Source organism: Calidris pugnax, unplaced genomic scaffold (genome assembly GCF_001431845.1).
Source record: "Calidris pugnax isolate Ruff unplaced genomic scaffold, ASM143184v1 scaffold20, whole genome shotgun sequence".
Lineage (NCBI taxonomy): Eukaryota > Metazoa > Chordata > Aves > Charadriiformes > Scolopacidae > Calidris > Calidris pugnax.
The window spans coordinates 15517704-15526218 of record NW_015094510.1 but is presented as its reverse complement, the minus strand read 5'-3'; the positions used below and the strand labels follow the sequence as shown (position 1 = coordinate 15526218).

The 8515-nt window shown below is 44.4% G+C and overlaps 1 protein-coding gene across 2 annotated transcripts in view; it reads left to right on the top strand.

The window, feature by feature from the left end:
- Positions 1–8274: 8274 nt before the first annotated feature.
- Positions 8275–8515, top strand: part of RCBTB2 (regulator of chromosome condensation (RCC1) and BTB (POZ) domain containing protein 2) — a 36146-nt gene continuing 35905 nt past the window's right edge. The window contains exon 1 of one of the 2 annotated variants that reach the window (XM_014966133.1): positions 8275–8356. The gene's annotated coding sequence lies outside the window, so the exon portion shown is untranslated. The remainder of the gene's footprint in view (positions 8357–8515) is intronic. The other variant, XM_014966134.1, reaches the window with a different exon arrangement.

Below are 8515 nucleotides of genomic sequence, written 5' to 3'. Positions count from 1 at the left end.
TAATGGATTTTTAAAGGGAATTCAGTCACTAAAACTGATTGAGTATTTTGAATTATTAGGTTATTGTGAAGTAATCTTTTTATTAGTCAACATTTACATGAAAGATATTTTGCTTTGATTAAAAACTGCTACTTGCTCCTATTTTAACTGCAAGTTGTATCATTTACTTGCAAATATTTTGTAATAAATGGAACTAAGGACAGAATCGTAAAAGTGGAAAGGACCTCAACAGGTCACCTGATTGACTTCCTTGACCTGAATTAGGATCAACAAAAGTTATTTTATTTTTTAATATACAATCTCTGATGACGGGAACTGCAACGTCATCAGGCAATCTGTTCCCAACTTCCTAATTATTACTGTGAGAGAAGTTTTCCTTGTTGTGAAAGCTGAATCTCCTTTCCTTCAATTTTTCTCCTGATCATGCAGGGAAGAAAAATTCCCCTTCCTCTTTGCAATAGCATTTTACACTCTTCAGAATGTTCTTTACGCTCAGTTCTTTCTTCTTCAGTCTAAGAAACTCTATTCCTTTAGTCCTTCCCCAGCTCCGTTTTAATTGTTTACTAAGTTTAACTTTCCTTCAACTGCTTAGTTGCTTTACAACTTCCTTGAAACACATCATTCTGCAGCTGTTCCACAGCTTTCTGCAGCTCCCATAATTGGGAACAATATTCCTTTGAAACTTTCTCAGTACCAAGAAAAGGGCAACATTTCTATCTTAAGACACTCTTTTTAAACATCCTAGTATGATGTTTACCTGTTTTGCAATAACACAATGCTGCCGTACTACCTAAAATTAGTCTGCCTTCCAGTGCACTGCCAGTCCTTCCCAGCTTCATATCAACCAAAAAAGTAATGACTGTCATCTGGGTCATTAATGAAAATATTGGAAAGAACTGGACCCATGACAGACTTTACAAGGGTTTATTAAACACATTCCTTTGGCTACAGAACCATTGCTAACTACTATGAAAAGGGTTGTCACCACATATGGCAATGAATGTTGCTCTTCTATTAACTGAGTAAGATTCAGAGCTAGGAGTATCTGTAATGAAAAACATTCTGATGCAAAATGCCCTACATCTTATCAGAGGCTACAGAAATACTTCCTCCCCTCTGTATTTGACTGGTGTAGCTGTCAAATCATATACATCTGTGAGTTAGAAGGTTGGAAGCAAAAATAACCAAAGAAAGGCTAGCAATAGTAATTTTAGACTAATAACATTTTTGCTGATTTTATTCTAGTTTATGGTAGTAGGCTATTAAACCACAGATTAACAAGGCAAATAGCAGAGAACAAACCAGGACAGCATTTAGATAATGTAATTAGGGTTAAGGATTGCTTGGATCTTGGTCAACTTGAGAAGAAAAAAAAAAAAACAAACCCAACATATAAAAAGGCAAAACAGTCAAGATAAAGCTACTTAACCACAGTAAACCACTTCTTGACAGCAAAATGGCTGGATGTATTGATCCATAACAACTATAAGGTACTTCATGCCCAGGTCTTCCCTTGAAATGAAGCAGGGATGTGGTCTGGACACAAAACCAGACTTCATGAGTTTGAAAATTCATGGATCCACCCACATAACTGAGGCTTCTTAGCCTTTCTCTGCTAAGACGCTTTTTACTGTCAGGAATGCAACCAAACCCAAAGCATATTAAAATGTTTAATGGCTTTTTTGGACCTTTGGCCAACAGAAGAAGACAACTCTTGTTAAGTATTTGCTTCTTGGCAACTTCCCCCTTCTTTAACTTGCTCTGTCTGCTTCAGCTCTAACAACTTTATATAAACCCAGCCCTAAATCTCTTAAACTTTCTCCCATCTCATATCTGTCGACAGAACTTACCAGCCTACAGTTGCCTTCCACTTACATCGTTTTGCTTTCTGAAAGGTTACGATGGTCCTCTTGTGCTGTCTAATAACTCTGCAGACAACTGCAGTTTCGCCTGATGTTCATAACTGCACTGTCATCCCCCAAAACCACAACACAGGTGATGGGAACCCTGCCACTGAGGTCAGAAGCTGGGTTTATTTTGACCTGAAAGGACTGCTCTGGCTTTTTCACTTCCTTCCTGCTGAGGTAAAACAGAACCAATTTTCTTTTCAATAGTTTTACTTTTCAGTTAAGCCTCTTCTAACTCTCTGAAATTAATGGTGTATTTTTCAGACAGCGTCTGCTTCTGGCAAACAAGATCTGATGTTTCTAGTGAATACCAAGCCATGGTATGCAGGGAGGCTCCTGCTTACACTTACTGCTAGAACAACCAAATTCAGGTAACTTCGTTACGCACAAAGTTGGAGGGCCAGAAGCAGAAGAGCACAGAGGGGAGGAGCAGAAAGGAGAGGTGACCCAAAACTGACCAGAGGGTATTCCATCCCATCTGCCCCACGCTCAGGATAAAAGCTGAGGGATCAAACTCCTCTTTCTTCAATGGACGGTGTCTGAGGAGGACTCTGTCTGTTCATCTGCCTTTGGCCCTGATCTGCGGATTCTGGAATCCAGTTCCCATCCATCACCTAGTCCAGTCTGGGACTTCCCCAGTGCCTGCTGGTGACGTGATGGTCATCCTGGGAGCTCAATACGGTTTTGTATGTATTGTATATACTTCATTGTTTTCTTATTAATATCATTATCTTTTATTTTTATTATTTTATTATTAATATTTCATTAAAGTAGCTTAGTTTCTTTTCAACTCGTAAGTCTCTCTCTCTCTCTCATTTCTTCTCCCAGTTGGGAGAGAAGTTAGCGAGCATCTGTCATCTGTTTAAGTGACCAATCCAGCCCAAACCACCACCACAACAAAAGGTTTACTCAGCACCTTTATTTTGCAAAGTAAGTCTGTACCTTTGCCACCCCTGTGCAGTAGCTGGGCTCAAGTACAGCAATTGTAACAACTACTGAATGAGAACTACAAAAGTCCATGTTTCTGTAGCAAGCTTCAAAATGATATATCAGTCATAGAATCATAGAATCATAGAATTGCCCAGGCCGGAAGGGACCTCCAAACGTCATCTAGTCCGACCTCCCCACAGTCAGCAGGGACACCCCCAACTAGACCAGGTTGCCCAGGGCCTCGTCAAGCCTCACCTTGAATATCTCCAGGGATGGGGCCTCAACCACCTCCCTGGGCAACCTGTTCCAGTGCTCCACCACCCTCACAGTGAAGAACCCTCTCCTCATCTCCAGTCTAAATCTGTTCCCCTCCAGCTTGAAGCCATTGCCCCTCATCCTGTCACTGCAGGCTTTTCTAAACAGGTTCTCCCCAGCCTTCCTGTAGGCTCCCTTCAGGTACTGGAAGGCTGCTATTAGGTCTCCCCGGAGCCTCCTCTTCTTCAGGCTGAGCAACCCCAGCTCCCTCAGCCTGTCCTCGTAGCAGAGGTGCTCCAACCCCCTGATCATCCTTGTGGCCCTCCTCTGGACCCTCTCCATCAGGTCCATGTCCTTCTTATATTGAGGGCTCCAGACCTGCACACAATACTCCAGGTGAGGTCTCACCAGAGCAAAGTGGAAGAATTACCTCTCTGGACCTGCTGGCAACGCATCTTTTGATGCAGCCCAGGATTTTCCAAAGCTTTCTTGTCATCTAGGAAGTCCAGGAACCCTTTCGAATGGTTCAAACACTTCAGGGAGATCTGTTAATAATTAACAGTGAGTTCAGCTGGATGGACGGCAGGGGCAGTATTCAAGACGGTATGATTTGATGTACTCCAGCCAATCCTGTAGCTGATTTTGAGCATCAGATTACCATGAGTTCAGATGACAGAGGCAGGGGATGGCTCTGGATGCTACAGTGGCAGGATAGTTTGCGTGTGAGAAGAGATGATGCTTCAAAAAATGCAGAGCTACCATTTAGATGTTGCAGATAATAATTCTACCGACAAATATCTCTTCTTTTACCAACTGGCTCTCTAAAAGAAAACCTGCTGTGCTCTCTGTTTCCTCTCTTTGGCTTCCTCTGGTTCTTAGTAGCGATCCCTCCACCCTTCTTGTGGTATCACGATTATACCAAGGTGTAGCAGACTGAGTATTATAAACCAAGGGTTCGGATGCAAAATCTATCCCTGCATGAACTACATGGGCTAAGCCCTTCCTCTTCTTTGTAGTCCTGGAGAAGAACACATAGAGAACACCCTACGCTGCTTGTAGTCACAGAAGAGTCTGATCTCCAAAAAGGCCATATGGGAGGCTCCAGACCACTGCACTCATTTACTACAGGTTGGGGGGGCTTACAAATCTGCCCAGTGACTCCTGGAGGGTTTGTAGAATGCACATTCTGTGAAGGCAAGTGGATCCTGCCTGGAGAACTTGCATCCTGAAACACAAGTGGGCTGCCCAGAGAGGTGGTGGAATCTCCATCTCCAGAGACATTCAAAACCGGCCTGGACAAGTTCCTGTGCAACCCACTCTAGGTGGACCTGCTTTGGCAGGGGGGTTGGACTAGATGATCTCCAGAGGTCCCTTCCAACCCCGTATCATTCTGGGATTCTGTGATTCTGTGCTGAACTGGTGCTTAAATATTGAAAAAATAAACAACTCCATGCTGAAGACAAGCAACTGAAATCCCACCTGCAGTACTTTGGTGCTTGGACTGTTAAGTCAGTTCACTGATTTACAACTGTTTATGATTCCTGCTACATTCTCATTTAATGTCTAATTATATTTTTACAGCACACAAAATAATCCCGCCAAATTAAAGTGAAATAAACATCAGTTAATCAGAAAAGAAAATTAGGTCAACTTCAATCAAATATTATTCTGAAGACCGAGGGGAAATGCAAAAATTCAAACGAAAAGTAAATTAAGGAAGAGATTCAAAGCTTAAACTGCAGAGGCCAACAATACATTGCTACCGGAAAAAGATGGAAAATCCAGTCCCGGATCAGGATCCTTACAATCACAAGAGTGTAAGTTGAAAGAGGCACCTATTCCCTTCCTCTCAGTGCTGTTGAGTTCTAAATCTAGCATTACACTTAGGGAAGAAGGAAAACAAACTGGAGACAGCTCAAATGAAAGGAAGAAAATGAGATGTGTAGAACAACTGGCATGTAAGGAAAGGCAGAAATAACTGGATCAGGTTTTTACTTGGGAGGCATAAAAAATGGAAACCACTTTCCACTTTTACTGTCAGAAATTTGTGCTCTATTTCTGATTTGGATTCCTCTGACCTTAATTTCTCTCCATTGCTTCTTGCTACAGCTTTTTTCCATTAAATTAAAATGCCACTCTGTACCTAATATTTTCTCATAGCAAGGAATCTATAAACTGTTATCACCTTTAAACCGTTTTTAATAAACTAAACAAATAATTTCTTTAAGTATCTCTTATTTTCAAACCATTGATCAGCTTCATGCAGCCTATCCCATTTTTGACTTCTCTGTCAAAATGTTTAACAGCATCACATGCAGTGTCCCATTAGTTGACTTTAAATAGTAATTACTGGAGGTAGATTACCTTTTAACTACTGTTTCCTCTGTTTATACATTCAGGAATGATGTTAGTCTTTTTCACTTCTACATCCTCTGGCATTACACTTTCAGTTGTTGTTCACTGACCTTAAGCCGTTAGGTAAATGTTCCAGAATGCAGTTTCTCTGCTTGTAGATCTACATCCGCTTCTTCTGGATTTAAGGACTTCACTGTATTAAACTGCACTTTGTTTCAGTGGGTCAAATACACCATCTGTTCCACTGATTCTAAGTGTGACCTCCAGCCTAACACAGCACACAGCACTTCCTTCAGTTAACTAGAGCATGACTTTTAAAAAAATACCCAAATACTATTATAAAATGTGCACTGAAGAATCGATAAACAGCTCACAGCCCAACATGAAACTTGTCTTAGGGGACAATTACTCTTTGCTTTAATGACAGTCTGAAAATTAGTAGCTTCAACTTCCACTGGGTCTTGTTACCACTGTGTGCTTGACCGAAGCAGGGCAACGAAGCTGTTGAGGGGTCTGCAGAATAAGTCTTATGAGGAGCAGCTGAGGGAGCTGGGGTTGTTCAGCCTGGAGAAAAGGAGGCTGAAGGGAGATGTTACCGCTCACTACAGCTCCCTGAAAGGAGGTTGTAGAGAGACGGAGGTCGGTCTCTTCTCCCAAGTCACAGGTGATAGGACAAGAGGAAATGGCCTCAAGTTGTGCCAGGAGAAGTTTAGGATGGATATTAGGAAAAATTTTTACAGTTAAAGGGTCATTAAGCATTGGAACGGGCTGCCCAGGGAAGTGGTAGAGGCACCATCCCTGGAGGTATTCTAAAGATGGGTTGACATAGAGTTCAGTGACATGGTTTAGTGATGGGTTTTTATTAGAGTTAAGTTGATGGTTGGACCAGATGATCTTAAAGGTCCCTTCCAACCTAGATAATTCTATGATTCAGGATGCATGCAGAGGAAGTTGAATGCATTCTGAAATACGAAAAATGGTTAAGAACCTAAAAGGAGATAGTGACTCCACAGAACACTACAGACAGTGGCATAGAGCATGCACTTTTTTAGGGGAGCACATTAGGATAAGGGCTCTTCATGCATTATATCTGTAAAGAACAGGATGCAAGGCACGCGTAGGGTATCACATGAGGCTGTCATGCAATGCAGCAAGTATGGAGAATGTTGTCACTACTCCTTTGGTACCTATGAGCACAAGTTCTTGCTACTTTAGCTACCTACAACACAATTTCAGACATCCAGCCTTGTATCCAAGGACATCAATCTTTGAAGTATCAAAACACTTAAAGGCTGTCATTGCCACAAGAAAAATTGAGACCTCCCCTAGGAGATAAAGGAATTTAATTTTCAATAGAAAGTTAGTTCCTTAGTCCCAGAGCAAACTTTCGCCTTTTGAAAAAGGTTTCCATGGCAATAACCTAACAGTATCATTGGATACCACAGGAAAGGTCTGTGAACATGTACCACTGCAAGACAGTAGGGTATTATCACACTGAAGGCAAGAGACATAACTAAACAAAACTGCCAGGTTGTTACCTTTTGGAAAAGTTTTCAAGTATACAGAATCACAGAATCTTCTAGAAGGGACCTTAAAGATCATCTTGTCCAACCATCAACCTAACTGACAAAAATAGACACCCGCACAACAAACAAAAAGCATCACCATCACTAAACCATACCTCCCAGCACTACATCAACCTGTCTTTTGAACACCTCCAGGGATGGTGCCTCAACCACCTTCCTGGGCAGCCCATTCCAATGTCTGATAACCCTTTCGGTGAAAAAAATTTTCCTAATATCCAGCCTGAACCTCCCCTGGCGTAACTTGAGGCCATTTCCTCTCGTCCTGTCGCCTGTGACTTGAGAGAAGAGGCAACCCCCACCTCTCTACAACCTCCTTTCAGGTAGTTGTAGAGAGCAATAAGGTCTCCCCTCAGCCTCCTCTTCTCCAGGCTGAATAACCTCCGCTCCCTCAGCCTCTCCTCATAAGACTTGTGCTCCAGCCCCCTCACCATCTTTGTTGCCCTTCTTTGGGAATGCTTAATTTTACACATAAATCTGAGGAGAAATTCTAGATACTAGAAAGAAATTCTTTACAGTGAGGGTGGTGAGACACTGGAACAGGTTGCCCAGAGAAGCTGTGGATGCTCCATCATTGGAAGTGTCCAAGGCCAGGCTGGATGGGCCTTTGAACAACTTGGTCTAGTGGGAGGTGCCCTGCCCGTGGCAGGGAGGTTGGAACTCAATGATCTTTAAGGTCCCTCCCAACCCAAACCATTCCATGAAACAGAAAAATACTTATATCCTCTCACTTCCCTCAGGGAAAAATAAATGGCAGCATGTTGGAACAGTATAGCAATATTTGACACTTGCTTAACAGACACTTGCTTAACAGAGACGGTGTGTCTCCCATCCCACTATGTGTTGTCATCTCATGTACTTAGGCCCAGGCAGCAGCTTGAGGCCTGGTGGAAAGCGGTGCCACCTCCCTCGATGCTCTGAGCATTGAAGTCCTCCCGAGGTGGTCATGTCACCAAAAAGGATGGGCCTTGGTGGGGAAGATACTGAAGGGCTTCTCTTGGCTTCCTTTCGCCTCAGTGGGGCTTGCTTCTCCCTGCCTCCCTTGGCCTCCGCCCCGCGGGAGATGCGCACTCCCTGCTACAAAGCCAGCCGCCCCGCAGCCAGGGCCCACCCCCGGGCCTTCTCCCCAGCCCTACCCCGGCGGCGCTGGGAGGACCGAGGCCGCCGCTCTCCCCGCTCCCGCTGCGGTAGGTGGATCCCTGGGAGGCGCTAACCCCCTTCCCTCCCTCCTCCCTCCCCCGTTGAGGAGGCGCCTGAGTGCGGCGGCATCTTCCCTCGCCCCGCTGGAGGGAGGAGGAGCCGCCGCCGCCGCCGCTTGCGGGGAAGGTAAGCTACGGAGGGAAGGGGTCGTCGCCGCCGCCTGCCCCCGGCCCCCTTTCGGCGGGCAGAGCCCTGCGCGCCCCCCGCACTGAGGCGAGCGGCACCGCTGCCCTGGGCCTAGCGGCGGCTCGGACCGTTACGCCGGGCTCTGGCGGAGGTTCCCGC